The 16,912-nt window shown below is 43.7% G+C and overlaps 1 long non-coding RNA gene across 1 annotated transcript; it reads right to left on the bottom strand.

Annotated features, from left to right (window-relative positions):
* Window positions 1–15,035: 15,035 nt before the first annotated feature.
* On the bottom strand, window positions 15,036–16,445 carry LOC125717154 (uncharacterized). Its single transcript, XR_007384484.1, has 3 exons — window positions 16,372–16,445; window positions 15,555–15,616; window positions 15,036–15,147 (listed from the first exon to the last, which is right to left on the bottom strand). It is a non-coding gene; the product is annotated as an uncharacterized LOC125717154 (long non-coding RNA).
* Between the last annotated feature and the right edge of the window lie 467 nt (window positions 16,446–16,912).

Genomic DNA, 16,912 nt, shown 5'->3' with positions numbered 1-16,912 from the left:
CACTCTAAAGTTTCCACCTTTGAACAAGAATCTCACGACCGATCATCTGGCAGCAGAGATCAAGTGTTACAATATCCCAGGGCAGCCATTTTGTACAAAGGAATTAAGCAAATGTTTTATAGACATACTTTTGTGACTCAAACAGCCCATTCGGGAGTGAATCTGGAGTTCTAAAATAGAGCATAAAGGACAATGAATTCTGTATAATCCCATATTAATGTGGGCGTAAACTACACCCAAAAGAAGAAATGGCGGGAAAACGGAAGGTCCGCTAAGCACATGTCCGCTCAAATGCATGTCATACCGTCCAGGTGGCGTTCTGTGTTCCCAGTGACCGCTGTCGAGGACACCCTGCATTCTCAATGATGCAAGTACAGACTCCTGAGCCGCATCACAAACTGGTTTCTTGCTAAGATAAAACAAAAGAATGAAGTTAATCCAGCTGGTGACAAAACTTTTGCTTTGTTGCTAAGAGGTTACATGGAGCAGGAATACGTTGGTAAATGGTGCAAACAATGGTTAGCCGACGTCAAACTATGTAAAAGATCCATCCATCCATCCATCCAGCTTGCTCACAGTTACAGGTGGCCTGGAGCCTGTATGGAAGATTATGTACATAAATCTGTTAAAGTGTAGACTTGTTTGCATTTTGCATGGTCAAACAGTATCCAACCAACCAGCCAAGCCTTCTCCAAAAGCACTTACCCAGGACATTGTCACAGAAAGCCTGGAGCATATCCGAGCATGCCAAAGGGCATCAGACTGGGAACACTGTGTGCAGGATGCTGGTCTGTCACAAGGCACACCGTCACATGCCCTAGACAAGTTTGGGATATGAATTTGCCTCACTGCCAATTGGTTTTTTGGACGTTTTTTTGGCTTGGGGGGGAAAGCAGAGGGCCAGGGGGAGACCGCACAAATTCCCGGGCGTGATCGTTTTCAGTACATATCTACGAGGGTGCAATCCATATCCTAACCAAACATTGTTGTTTAAGTCATTATGGAAATTCACGCCAGAATTGAGATGCACTGTGCGACCCGGGGTCATCGATAGCTGTTTTCCCGTTCATTAGAAATTCATTTGCCCCGATGAAATATTCATTAGCCGATCAATGATCATTTGTTTGTAAGTAGCCCATGTTGACCACATCAAACTGATACCTATCCTATGCTACCCACAGAAAAAGAATAAACTACTGGGATTTTCTTTAAACCACATTTTACAACTTTTTGAGTTTTCTTTAAGCCACGTTTTACAGAATTTTCCCCAACACAGGATAATTATCAACTATACCATTCGGACCCTTTAACACTATTAAAATGGCCACTGTAATAATGGACGCAAATCATAATGCGCTGAAATATCTTAAAGGCTGCAAACTGTTCTCAGTGGAACCTTATAACAAACGAATAGGAGGTAAAAGTAATAAATGCAAGTGAGCAAAGACAGAAAGACACAGTGTGACAGAAGTCTGTGCAGTTCATCACAGAGACATGATTCAAATGAAGAAACATCTGTTCTCCTCTCAGAGGCTCGGTGATTTTTTTCACTTTGAGACTAAACAAATGAAAGGGCATTACTTTGTTTTCTCCTGAATACAACATTTCAGGACAAAGGACAGCATGGAGGCTACATTAAAAAAAAAAAAACAAAACAACAACAAACTTCCGTTTAAATTGCAAAATGACCTCGATGTGCACTGGGAGCAGTGAATCTTCACAAAGTACCCAAACTATGACTCAGTAACTTGTTTTATTTTAATTATCATTTTCGGTATTCATAAGCTAGTCGCAGTTCGATTCCTAATGCATAGCGTGAGTGCTCTTTACAGAAGCGAGGTTTCAGTCTCCGTCGTGATACATGCGTAGAGCTTTTTCACTATCGACGATTCAAAGTTAAAAACACAAATGCTCCCGTAAAGCTCTTCGGAGTGGTGAAAACCACAGAAGCCCCAGAGGATTATGGGTAGGGCGCTGCTTGTAGGTAGCACTGCAGGGGACAAGGACGTCGTGAGGTCCCGAGCCATGTGACACGGTGCCGGGAAGACGCCTCGGCCTGTGATCGGCAGCTGGTGGAGGAAAGGCTGAGCGGACCGCCCCGTCAATGTCCCTGACATAACTTCGAAAATACTGTGAAGCTCAGCTCTGCTAGCAGGACAAGTCACTGAACTCTCTAGCAGATGTTGAACTTGGGCCGGGCTCAAGAGGTAATTTATCTTGGCACTTAGGTTGCGCGAACATTTTCTGTTTTTTCTGTCAAATAAGATAATACGGGCCCTGTCACAAGCCGGACTCTCAGCGGTGAGGGTGTCATTCGGAGCAGCCAGACATGTGGGCACCAGGTATAATAGTCTTCTGCTGGCTTTTTTTTCTTATTGACACAAAACTTCCCGCTGCTGTTTTTCTTGTCAGGTTTCACAAATGGCAGTTTTCAATTGAGCAAATGCTGCCTTTGTTCTCATTAAAACAAAGTCTTATTGTTTTAATTTTTACTCTTTGTTTCGGTCCTCGTGTTATAATTTAATACATATCAAATGTCTCATACTGTTGTTTTGCTGTGTTATGTGAGCAATTTTAGCAAAAATTATGTTGTTTTTCATTTTATAAAAGATATCATTTCAACAAAATCTTAGCTGAGATATTTTCATTTATTACAAAATCCTATTAAAGCCGAGGAATTGTTGTCCACACAAACAAAACGCATGATATATAAACATGAAATTAACTATAGACATGATACTGTTATACTATATTGTCCAGATTCTATGGGAAATACTGGAAAAATACTACAATTAAAGCCCTATAGTCTGTGTTTACATAGTAAACATAATGACTAGAGTGAAAACAATTACCAGTGTTTAAAATGTTGTAATGACTGGGATTAAGTCTTTGAGACATAATACATTTTATTGTGTCGGAACCCACAATGTGACATGAATGCACTATATTTTCAAAAAAAGGGAACCGGACATAGAGAAATTAGACACAAGAGGATGACTTTCGGCAAATATTTTCACAAGACTCTCTTGTGATACCCTATCCACAAGAATTACCTTTCACATCCATCATGCTGATGTCTAATGCATGGTAACTTAGACTTGAAAACAAACAAAAAACAAAATTATGATTTTCTTTTCTATTACAACATTAGAAAACTTTTTTTTGACAGTTTTAATATATGGAGGTATCAAAATACCTCAGAATGTTCTGTATTCTTTGCACAGTCAGTGACTCTTAATTTTCTAGCTGAAGCAAGTAATTGCGTAATTAAACCCATTTAAAATCTGAGTCTGTATCTAATAAAATACGCATGCGGCTGATTATTATCTAAAAAGAGGCTAAAAGGGAGAAGAAAAGCAATTTCCCCAAAATGACTAGCTGGTCTTGAGTAGAACTCAAGTATTCATCAAGATGTGGATAATTAGAGGTATATGTAGCTTCAGCCCCTCCCCTGCATGTTTTTAAGAATCAAAAACAAACATCTGATTTTTTAATTTGCGTTACTTCAGCAAATGTATGATTTGCGAGTGGCCGACACGCAGATAGGAGCCTGTGAGAAGGAAACGCGTTATTTTGTTGACGTTTTATGTATATTTTCAAGGTGAAAGGTTAAGGCTGGTCTCCTCGGTGCATTTTTGTTTAACGACCACCGACGTTTTCATGAAGAGGACTGGGGAAAGCGATAGGGCAGTTTAAACAAGATGGGTCGTAATAAGAAGAAAAGTTTACTTGTCGATCTTTTATTAGGTGGTCGTAAACATTTTCCCTCAAAATGCCCGCCACTGAAACCCCAGCAGTGTGTGAGTGTGTGCATGGATGGAAATAGGGTGGTTGACAGCATGAAAGGCTTTTTGTGTCTGGAGGAATAAGATCCTTCAAGGACATCCCTGAATAAGACTTGGGTTTCCTCGGTGAAAAGTGTGTTTCTTAACCGCTTAAATTACATAAGCCGAGCAGAAAACGACAGGGTTTGACAGTTATGAACGAGCCATTTGAAATTGTCCTATTTTCCGTAAGTCAAATAAATACAGAAAATTAGGGTTCCCATGAAAAAATACACAACAAATGTATATATGGCCAAAGACTGAACCCTTTAATAGTAAACTACACGGAGAACACCTTTCTTAATGCTTTTATGCCAATTCCTCCTCTAGCAGCGTGGAAAGCAAAGTAAGGACGTTAAAAAAAAAAAAAAGCCAGACTCGCTTTTTTAAATGGTGTGAAAAAGTATGAAACATCCAAGCAATGCTCGGCAACAGCCAATTTTTCACACGGCCAAACACACCCAGGCCGTGAAAAATCCTCCATACGTCAGGTTGCCAGTGAAACAGCGAACTGGGAAAAAAAAAAAAACGTTGGGAATGTCATGCCAGGAGTTGCAGGTAAATTAGTGCAGGTTACGCACACACACACACAAGTGCATGCGATTTGATTGGAATGTCGGCGGTGCTGCTGGAAAGTTGTCTGATCCCTGAGTTACGTTACAATCTACGCACGACTTCGCTGATGCATGCACATTGATGTCCTTAAATATTTTATCAGGAGTTACCAAAGGTTCCTCGTTAGTATACTACAAAGTGCATTTCAAACATTTAACAATGAGGTAAATAAACATGATGTAAACAGCCTGACTTGCATATATATGTTACATTCCACTGCCTCCGATCGTGTGTCTCCGGACGGTATTTTCATGCAGAATGCATTAGGTGATAAATGCATCTCGCAGTCTCGCCAAGGACATGCGTCCGCCTGCAAAGAATGCAGGCTCTTTAATTGTACAAAAAATGAACGTCCGCTCACAGCAAGAGGAAATCAAGGCTACGGCAGCGATGCTCGAACACCTGAAAGATTTGCGTGATATTTGCTGTGCGGAAAATATTTTCCCTTGCAGAAAGATATGACTTCACTCGTTAAAAGTGTCTAAAGACATTTTTTTCCAGAAATTTCCCACTGTATGTTCAGCCTTCTGTAGGAGTGACAGAGGTCTCCCAGTCTCTCAGGTTTTTGTACGACATCCTGGTCATTTCCTGTGGGACTGGTTGATCCGTCGTCTGGGCACTGTGGAGTTGTGTGATACAAGCCTGGAACATGCATCGTTCTGATGTGGGGGCTGGGGGGGGGTGGATTTGATAGGCGTCTTCACCACCCAGCATCCCGCCTAAGTCACCGCGTCCGTCCCCGTGCACCCTGTCCTGTGCAATTATAGTTCAAACATTATCCAAAGCGCCGAATTTGCATTTGAAACAATCCGAGACTCTACTCAAAGGGCCCATTGTCTGGGAAGGCAGAGCCGAATGAGTCCCCTCACTGTTCTGCAGCCTCAGAGCAAACGCTCCCCAAACAGGAAGGCTTCAAATTCTACTTCCTGGTTCATTACGTGCTCAAGACTCTTGACCTGGGAATTTGAAATGTATATCCCAAGGTCATCGTTCTAATCAACTCATCAGGCACAGCGGCTGCTGGAAAAAAATATGCTAAACACACACATTTGTATTATTGTATGAAGTTTCACCAGAATATTCCAGATACCAGACGATTCACGCTCACTTTAGTGTGTATATTTTAACTTAATAAATATAGTTATATATCCATAACCACTATGAAAACTGAAATGATGTATTAGATTATATGATTATATTCGTTTTATTAATATTCATGAACTGCCAGTGCTGGCGTCCTGGCCAGGATGTCCCCTGCCTCATACCTCACTTCCTTTGATGGGTTCCAGGCTCATCATGATCCTGTATCAAATACGCAGCGCTAAAGATGGATGGATGCAGGGAAGCTATGCTAACTAATCTTGCTAATTGCCTTTCAACTATTTACGACTGTTGCTTTAGTGCTGCTAACAAAGGTAGCAGGAACAGAAAACGAGGCTTTAATCCTTTCGTCTTTAACAAGGTGGCTAAATGCTCCTTCATAAATCATGTATATCATAACATTATTAGGAGCATGTGGTTTGGCAATAAGGCCGTTTCGGGTTTCCAACCGAAAAACATCTGGTTTTTAATAATGCCGAAGGAGCGGCGGTGGGACTGCGAGGACAGACTCACTGCACGGCCACTGCCACTGAGACAGGCGGCCCGACGACGGCCTGGGATACTGTCTCTATGGGTACCCCAGACAAGGCTCTCGAAAGGCGGGGGGGGGAGGCACACCTCAGGCTCTCAAAAAAGTGGCAGCTCAGCTATTAATGGTGCCCATAAAGCTTTAAATTATGACAATATGGGCAGCTTAATAGGGCATTTACACTGAGTTTATCTTCATTTATGGTGCATAATATATGCAAGGGCATGTAAAACTGTACTATGTGAAACAATGAAAGGCAATGAGACATTTCATTGGTTGATTGACGGAGTGAGTGATTGATTGGTTGATTGGTTAATGAAATATTTGATTGGTTGGTGGACTGAATAAGTAATTGATTGATTCATCGTCGATTCGTGCTGCATCAGCATACATGCAAACATTCTGATGCATCTGAATCCTCTTCAGGGGGAGATCCTCAGCAGCGTAAATTAGCAACTGAAATACACCCTTCACGCAGTGCAGGGTAATCCCACACCAGTAGGAGGCAGCATAGTTAATGACCTGGAGAGGCAGCCAAAAGATTGCAGGTCATAGTCACGGCACGTATTATAATGTAAACTTGAAATACCTAATCTCAATTACTTAATTAAAATAATACCATTACCTAAACTACCATGAACTGGTCAGAAAAGTCTCTGAAGAAACTAAGTAAAGAATGAATCTAAAGAGGACTGTACTCATTTGATTCAGTCACACTGGCTATTAAATGCAGTTTTCTTATTAATTCTATTGTAAATGATGTTGCAGTGTGTAAACAACACCCACATTAATTAGCATCCGGCTATTAATTTAAATACCGTTAAAGGTTACAACTATGCGTCCGATATAGAGCCTGGCTGAGGTAATGGGTGAGGGCTTTGCGATCCCTCCCACCATGCCCCGCTCAGAAAGACAAGCGTTTAGCTCGCATAATTGCCATAAATAAGCATTAGCGTGTAGCTCCGGCTGTTGCTTGGCTTCTAATGGCGGCAGTAAATGTGCCTGGAGAGGCTGGGAACCGGCGAAGTTAAGTGGGCCCTCTGGAGGCGGGGGTCGCGCGGGACAAGGACGAAGGTCACCTGACTGCCCGTGGGTATGAGAGCCTCTTATTTCCGCATTACATCAGCTCATAGCGCGGGTCTGCAGCCGGAACACTTCAAAGCCTCGGAACGACTTAACAAACCTGGCACGAATTATCAAGTGTCACTGATTAAGCTGGGGAAGAAACAAATGACTCATTTGTTGAGTCCAGGGAAATCTGCGGGGGGGGGGGCTGAGGGGGTGTTTTGACAGCATATTCAAAGTGTCATGCCAACACTGAGTTGTCGCCGGTCTAGACACACATGTGTAGATTTTTTTTTAGATTTATAAGCGACATTTTGGTTCAAATATACGGCATCGTTTTCTGGAGCTTAGCCTGACGGCTGGTGGCCCCCGCGTGCAGTGACCTGCCTGCAGGAACCCGCCGCAAATTTAAGCGTTTATCAGAGGAAAGCAAACAAGTCTGACGGATCGTAATATATTTTTTGTGCCAGAGCTGAAGTGAGGCGCCGGGGGTGGGGTGGGGGGGGGGGGTGGCTTACAGGGTGATGCATTAGGAAAAATGCTGATGAAAACATAATTAAAAACACAGTCTTAAACCGCGGGTCGGAGACGTGACTTATAAATCAAACGAAGCACGGAAGAGGAAAGACAAGTCTGCACCCCCCCCCCCCCCCCTAAAAAAAAGGCGAGACTACAGCAAAACACACACAGCGCAACTAATCAGTACTCAGCTTAGAAAGGGCTGTGACCTCACCTCACCCCGTATCACAGTGTAGGGACTGTATGTCTATGGCGCGGGGTGGGGTGGGGGGTGGGGGAGTCGATTGGAGTGCTTCAGGCCCCACACAGGGAAGAGAGAAGATAGCAACACCACTGGTCTCCAGTAAGCCGGGCCGTCCTGCACACCAGTTAATCCTGCCGCTCCCAGTCACATGGTCAGTGCGAATCAGCAATACAAAGAAAAATGAGTGTATGATTAAATATTTAATGAAATGATTAATTCTGGTTCTCAGTATGTACCTAGGCAGAGATAATCTTTTGGTAGGAGTTTGTAAAAAAAAAAAGAAAAATAAATAAAAGGAAGACCCAAAATTCCCACCCAGACAGATTTTGTTGAAATAACGACAAATTAGGTTGCAATATACTAAGTTGTAAATAAGATTAGAATGAGTGTTTTTCTCTGTGAGTCACTGATGTTTGTGACAGATGAAGGGCTGATTATCAGTCTAAGCGTGTATAAACACACATGTTCGACTGCGTGATGGAGAGGCACGTCATCTGCTCCTGGCTCGCTGACGAGGGAAGACGCTTCTCAGGCACAAGACGTTCCATCTCATCGCAGTTTGGGGGAAAGCAGAAAAGAGCAGCCAAACTCCGCAAGCGCCGCCCCCCAGCCGACAGTCTGCATCCACACACGTCCTGCTTTAAGCTCGGAGTCCTTCTTTCATTTCTTTTTCACTCGTCGTGTTTATTTACTTTTGTTATTTATTTATTTGTTTGTTTGTTTTCAGGTTTGCAGTCTATGCCAGCTGCTGAGGGAAGACTGTACAGCTCTGGAAGCCTGCGTGGGAATTTTAGCGGAAGATTCCTTCGTTTATATATTTAGTGCGCAAACATATGCCTGCTCTGGGTTTTCAGGGACTGTGGTCAAGAATGCAGATGGTTAGCCGGACCAAAACGGAAAACGCCATTAGAAGTCGGGAAATAAAAATAGAAACTAGCCGTGAGGATGACGTTGAAGGGAGCAGTTCTATATTAATGCATGCACCAGGAGAGAAGGTCAGGCCTCTGAGCTTATGTCTGGAAGGTTGTTGGTTCGAATCCCACCCTTGGCAGCATACTGCCATTTCCATTGGGCCCTTGAACAAGGCACTTAATGTCCCAAAATACTCCATAAATGGCTGACCCAGTGCTTATACTCCCACATATGGCATATACATGTGGGTGTATCTCTCAAAGGAGATCCTGATGAGATATATGAAAAGAAACATTCCACTCTGCCAGTACTCTCAGTTGGCAAATAAAGCATCATTTCATAACTACTAAATATATTACTATATAATATACAGTATTGTATATACTACTACATTTCATAACAGTTATTAGTGATGAATGATATAAGCAATTCACGCATTTTTTTACTCACTGTAGTAACGTTTAGCTGTAGTAGTGACCTTCATTTAAGTCTTATCATAGGCAAAGTTTTCAATGCTGCAGAGTTACATAAAGCAGCCAGTAAAAGACAGAGCGCAAACCAGCCAGACACAGACAGTAAAGGAGCCATTATCTATAAAGATTTCACTGTTGTGGGGATGCATAAAGCAGGTATATAAATCGAAAATCAAGTTAAATAGTAAAAGTCAATAATAAGTTGTGCACATTCATTATTTCAGCTTTTATCCCTGATTGTCCTATGCTGGGGTCTGGAGCCTATTCCGGAAGCTATGGGTGCAGGGCAGGGAACAACCCAGGATGGGGCACCAACTCATCACAGGGCACAAGGCAGGGAACAACCTAGGATGGGGTGCCAACCCATCACAGGGCACAAAGCAGGGAACAACCCAGGATGGGGTGCCAACCCATCGCAGGGCACAAGGCAGGGAACAACCCAGGATGAGGCACCAACCCATTGCAGGGCACAAAGCAGGGAACAACCCAGGATGGGGCACCAGCCCACTGCAGGGCACAATCAACATTCACACACATTCACAGCTACACAGGGGTGCTGCTAGAGGTTTTGAGCTGCATGAAGGCTTATCATATTTGACTCCAAACCCAGACCAATCCCATTATGTCCCAGACTTTTTAGGGCACCTTTCAGCAAGAGAATCATCCTGACTTCCATCCAAATACGGCATTCCTGCACCTACAGACTATTTGGCAACTCTGACTCACCTTTGTTTGGACTTTAAGCGGAAGCCAATGAACCGAGAGGAAACCCCACAGCGACACGTGGAGAACACGCAAACTCCTGATGCATGAGGCGTGGCTCCACCCCCTCGTCTCCAGTGAACCACAACGCCACCCCTAATAAACCGCATAAAAATTGAAAATGAAAAACATATCATTAATAATAAGAGAAAACAATAATTAAAAAAATGTTAAGCAAAACAGCTGCAATCCGATACAACTGAACTCTTTATTATATATTTGATATATGTTCCACTGAGAGCACGGTCTCTAAATGCAGTCTAGACTGACTGTCATGTTTTACAATCACAGAGGCCGTCATCCTGGTTCACTGCATAAGGAAAATTCCTCAAAGACAGCGGCGGCCAACATCTCTGCAGACACACTCTCGCGTGCAGAAATGCACGCACTCACTCCAGGGAGACAGGATGAGCACGGAGTTTCCGGAGAACCGTCCGTCAGGGTCCCTGCTCACCTCAACGGAACGATCAATTTCCTTTATAGGGAAGCTGCAATGAAGAGGGATGACACCAAAGATTCATGGGAGAGTAATGAGCTGGATTCATGTCAGGCCCGAGGTTGACCGGGAACATTTGTTTTCTTGGCTGCGGAGGGGGGGAGGAAGGGGTAGCACACAATCATGTGGCTGTCTGATATGGTGATTTGAGTTTCAGGCCGTCATCTAGAGTGCAGTAACTTGCATTGGGTGAAAATGGCCCCCGCCGGTTCTCTGCTGCGAATCGGGACGGATGGTCATAGGAAACAGTCCTTGTTAGCTAAGGCACTGTCATCCTGTCACCTGCTTCTGGGCCTTAAGCACCCTGATGATTGTCATATTACTTAGAAAGGCACCACACTGTGGCGAGCACCTGTAACTGCACCCGTTCTCACAATCCGCTACATGCGAAGGGAATGTATGTCTACGACTGAACCTTTTCTACACACATCTTACCCCCGCTGGTAGCCAGAGGTCTTTTGCTGATTTCTTTAGAAGACATACAAATGACATCCTTTTTGCTTTTATATACTGTAGTATATAAGAGTCTGCATACCGGCAGGAAGTGGAGCGGCTGGTACTATGGTGCAGTCAGCACAACCTGGAGTTGAACACTCTCAAGACGGTAGAGATGGCAGTGGACTTCAGGAGACATCCCACGACTCTGTCCCCCCTCACCATGTCAGACAGCCCGGTGTCTATTGTGGAGACCTTCAAGTTCCTGGGCACCACAATTTCCCAGGACCTGAAGTGGGAGACCAACATCTCCTCCATCCTCAAAAAGACCCAGCAGAGGATGTACTTCCTGAGGCAACTGGAGAAGTACAGTCTTCCACAGGAGCTGCTGATCCAGTTCTACACTGCGGTCATTGAGTCTGTCCTGTGCTCCTCCATCACTGTCTGGTATGGAGCTGCCACTAAACAAGACAGGAACAGACTGCAGCGGACCGTACGGACAGCAGAAAGGATCACCGGTGCCCCCCTGCCCTCCATCCAGGACCTGTACCTCTCAAGATCCAGGAAAAGGGCAGGAAAAATCATCACAGACCCCGCACACCCTGGACACAGACTTTTTGACCTGCTGCCCTCCGGCAGACGTTATAGAAGCCTGCAGACCAGCACCACCCGACACAGGAACAGTTTCTTTCCCCTCGCCATCTCCCTCCTAAACAGCTGAACTGTCGCACTGCCAAACACCTTCAGCACTGCACTGCACTTTATGTACACTCCTTGGTATATATCTGTATATATTCTGGTATCTATTCTGTAATCTCTGTTTTTCTTCTGCTTATAAGATTTAGATTTTTATTGTACTGTTCATTGCTCATTTATACACACATATATATACTATGTACATACATACATATATTTATATTTATTATATATATATTTATAAATAGTATAAACATATTATACAATATGTACAAATAACACTTACATACACCTGTTAACACTTGTCTTACACTGTAGAACAATCCATATTCACAGTCATATTGTAACTGTATATTTATAGTATTTACACTTGCTCTGGTTATTGTTCATTGTATCCTTACACACTGCTGTTTTGTTTTTTGTTTTCTTTTTACACTACTTGAGAGACAACATCTACCGGAATCAAATTCCTTGTATGTGCTTGCACATACTTGGCCAATAAACACGATTCTGATTCTGATTCTGATTCTGATATGTAGCGCTTACAAATATATGCAGTATGTACTATTCAAGTCATATTTTTAAGCCTAAGAGAGTATAAAAACACAATAATAAAGCACAAATGGTTTTGCATATTCTAGCAAATTCTTGCTGCCATGCCCAACATGTACGTTAAATTCACCTTAAACGCCACCTTCTGAATGTCACCTGGGCAGCAGACTCCGCCCTAAGTGTCATTAGGTAACATGTGACTCTACTCATGCGGATTTACAAATGAATACACAGAAATTAATGGAAAATCACTAGACTGGAAACATACTGAAAGGCTCCTCGCATCTCGTGAACCTCAGCAGCTTCATTAATTATTTTTTCAGGCCTCTGTTGCTCCTCCTCCTCCCACAGACTGCGGTGCGAGTCCAAACTATTTTGTCCAAGTATTGCCGGTGACATCACAGTTGGCGAGCTGGCAAGCATCACACACTGGTGTTTTATTGTACATTTTGACAAATTTCTTCTTGAGCAAATGACAAACTTGAACCCCACGAGCAATTAAACCCCCCCAACTTACTGATGATTTAAAAACAGTGTACAGGGGCTTGATAATGGTTGTCGACTGGAGAAGCTGGGGGGTCAGAAGATCCCCCACCCCCCTGCCTGTCCCAGGACTCTCCACCACACACAAGTTCTCATCTCATGTTTGAGTCTTTATCAGAGGTGGACATTTCAAGTCCAGAAAGTAAAAATCCAAACCAGGATTCGCTGGGTGACCATGAGAGCAGATGCTGCAGGAGCTGCCAAAACCTGCCGACTCGCATTCCTCTCTCCACCCACCCCCCCATCTCATACACCCACAATTTGTCTCTGCTGACAGCCCGGAGGCTGTCTGCCTTTCACTCTGTTTTAGCCCCGTGACATCACAACACGGCAGGCCTTGAAGTCGGACGTGGGGGGGGGGCATGCTAAAACAGCCGTGACACATCTAATAACTGCTTGCAGGTCTCAAAGCCCAAACCCTATGCAAGCAGGTTTACCTTGCTGTAATCAGGCCCACATTGTTAGGGTTCAAAGCGCTGCCACCATAATTGTCTGTAATATAATTAGCACATAGCTGCCCTGATCAAAAATACTCATCTGGGAATTCAAAATCAGCCAGTTCTTTTCTGGCTGCTTGACCGGACATGGCCTTCGCACATTGTGTGAACCAGCCGCGAAATCAAGGGCACACAAAAAAATATTAATTTAAATTGCATTTACACTTGCATTTTATTCTAACTTTAAATAATTGTACCCTGCTCTGTAGGGTCATGTGGTTTCAGATTACATTCTGACCAATTCCATCCACACGTACATTTTGTTTACACAAAAAGGTTCTGGGGGCAGAAGGAACAATGATTGGGTCAGAGAGATAACCAATCAGATTGTAGAGGAGGTGTGGCCAAGCAACCAGAGGAGGCAGGACCAACCAATTAGATGTTTTGGTGCCATCTCCTCTAGTTGCTTTGACCACTGTTAGCTCCCTGAACCAAAAACTTTTCCTTTAACCTTCTGAAACCGCTCGTCCTATTCAGGGTTGCAGGGGGTCCTGCAGGTGCCATTATCTATTGATATTTCTGGTCATGTGACATCAGTTGACCAATCGTTCAACGCTTTAATGGACTTGCTGAAGACCATTGTTAGTATAATACTGGTATCAAGGAGAATGGAATAAACGTTAATGTGTGGTCAAGTGTTAATAAAATGATACCGGAACTACAGTGAAGTCAAGGCTTCAATGCATATTTTCAAAAGGGTTTTCGAAGGCATGCAGAAATGCTCAGTGGCAGTTTGTAACAGAACCATTTTCCCAGGCAGAGCATCGAGACAAAGGCTCGGTGACATCACTCCTGTGCAATAAATCGGGATTTTCAGCGCGGCCCGCTCGGCTGTCTTTAGCACATAAACAAGCGGCACCAGGGGAATTGCGGTCGAGAAACCAATTTTGAATCACGCTCCCACTCTGAATCGGCCTCTAAGAAGTGCGTGAAAGAGAATGAGACCATATGCAGGCGGAGACGACCGAACGACATGGGTGTGCGTTTCGCATTACGCCTTCAGTCACACCACCCGTACCGCTGTCGCTGACCTTCCCGGAGGCCTCAGGTCTGACAGCCTGAAGTGATCAGCCTTCTAATATCAGACTGCTGTTTCCCACCTGCAAAACCCAGGCCTCAGATCAAGCAGGAGTCAGCTGATCCATCGCTAAAATTTTCCCGAAACCCTGTACCAAGCCTACAGTCATGCTTGCACGCATAAGCAAACTCTGCTTCCAAGCTTCTCAGCCATTCACTCCAGGCACCTTCTGAAAGTTTGGTTCTGTGCGTCCTGCTGTCTCAATAGGTAGCGTGGTAGCATCGCACCTCCAGGATTGGCCGTTGGAATGCGCCCGCACCTCCTAAATGTGCCGTGGGCTCCCCCCCCCCCACAGTTCAAAGACGTGCAGTAAGACTAACTAGTGCCTCTGAGTTCCCCACAGAGAGTGAGTGCATGCGCCCTGCAATTTATGCCATGCAGGGTGTAGCTCAGTCTCGTGCCCCGTGGTGCCGTGAGCAAACTCCAGTCTCCATCCAAAGCCCTGACTAAGATGAGTAGTTACAAGACTGATTGGTGCTTCTTTTTCCTGATATTTAGGTCATGTTCTTTGCTAAAAAAGTACAAGAGAAAAACCCTTTTTGCTGATGCATGGAAAAACATATGTAATCCATACACCTCCAGCAGGTGAACCAAACCGTACTCATCTTTTACTTATTCCAGGTTTATAGATAGATCTCACCTTGATCATTCTCCAGGGTAAGTCATTAGAACATAGATGTATGGTGATGGATATAGATCTGTTGCCTTTTTTTAGCCTTGTCAGTGCCTCGTCTTTGTCTTTCTCCTCTGTTTCCATGTTGTTTGCCTGCTGTTTGTGACATCCTGAGTAATTTCTTTTGTCTGTGCTGTTGATCGCATGCGGAGTGTTAATACAAAACAGCGCAGTTCCTGAATTTGATTTCATTCACTTTCATGCCCTGGCACTATTTGGCTTCTCTCTTTGCATTTTCTGTCTGGTATTTTTATTACTATATCAAAGAAACAGATTAAGTTTTAGATTCAAATTATCCGTGATGGGAAAAATTACAGTATAAAAAGGTATGTTAGAGTTTTAGTGGTTGGTGGTAACAGTTAATCGTGGTTTTTGCGTAAGGACCCGCTGTGGATTGATGATCCCATATATTGTGAATTACCTTGTGTCAGAGAGGGAGACAGTGGGTTACCGCATTGTGCGACAATTAATGGTGCTTGAGATAGCTGTATCTATACATTACAGCTTGTGAATAACATGAATGCTCTCACACAAACTTACGTAATGCTCCTGTTTTCTGGGACCTCCAACACAAAGTGTTTCCACGATTTCAATCCTCGACGCTGACAAATGAGGTAAGATAACATGAAGGATTATTTCAACATATCTACATAGCGATTAAGATATTCCCTGAATAACAATGACTAGTCATTATTGTTTTAGGTGAGACGTTTAATTCCCTTTAAAGTAAACATGTGCGAAGTATCTATCAATATGGCATTTGGATTATTCCTCCTTTTATTTTGTTTTTCTAGAGGTATGATGTCACAATCAGCATCAGCCAATGCTGGTTAACAACAATATAAAAGGTCAAATGCATACAGAAATACAGAATATATTATCCAACCATGTGGAAGAAGATACAGTCTTATTTACAGTAGAAGTTAAATATCATAATTCAGAGAATTTGATAATTCCTTCACATTCTTGGCATACAAAGCAAATTCAATTCTGTTTGGGTTTTTTTTTTCTCGCCATTTTGACATTTTCAAGCCTCTGGGACACAGCAGAGCTTCGCCGCCAACCGAGATAAAGCCAACCAATCACTCCTCAGGCTCATTTTCCCATTTATATCACCCCAGCAAAGCGCACACATTGTGTCAACATGGTCCCACGTCTGGCCTAAACAAATGGGAATTTCTTCCATTTCAAAGTTTGGGGAGCGTCAAGAGGGAGAAGATGGCAGGCCGTGCTCTGCAGTTTTACTCTGATTTGACAGGGAGGCCTGGGCACTGTTACCACAAGCCCCGCCCTCTTCCTAGCCACACCCCCAAGCCAACAAGGACCACTAATGTCATTTTTCCTTTTCCAGTCCCACCTTGGGTGTCACGCTTGTCTCACCCTCCCATTCTGAGATTTTCCATCAATTCCGAACGGCACCGGGAAGTGTCTCGTAGGAGTGATGTCACTTTCTGCCATCTTTCGAAAGGCGAGGCAAGCGGGGGTTCTCACAGTCCAGGCTGCAGAGCGACGCTTATTCACTCAGAAATAGCCACTGGAGTCAAAGCCCATTGCTTTGTGATGGCCCAGGCAGCCTGGAACACTAGAGAGTATCAGCAGGTTAATTCACCAGCCAGGTAGGCTGTGGAATATTAAGCACAGGCCTTCCGGGGTAATTGTGTAACTTTCCACCATTATTGTCTCTTAATCCACTTAGCTATGGACTGCGGCCAGACTTTGAAGGTCTAAAGATAAACACTTAAGCTACACACTGGTCTATCCAAACACTCTAAGCCGCAAGTTATGCAAATTTACGATAAAGCAGAGGATAGGTTAGTTATTGCAGGTGGAGATGATGCGACAGATAGAGGAGCAAATTCCCCAACTTCTGGCCAACTTAAGCAAATGATTTTATGTCA

Source organism: Brienomyrus brachyistius, chromosome 21 (assembly GCF_023856365.1).
Source record: "Brienomyrus brachyistius isolate T26 chromosome 21, BBRACH_0.4, whole genome shotgun sequence".
Lineage (NCBI taxonomy): Eukaryota > Metazoa > Chordata > Actinopteri > Osteoglossiformes > Mormyridae > Brienomyrus > Brienomyrus brachyistius.
The sequence above is the reverse complement of the archived record's forward strand: the minus strand, read 5'-3'. Positions and strand labels throughout refer to the sequence as shown.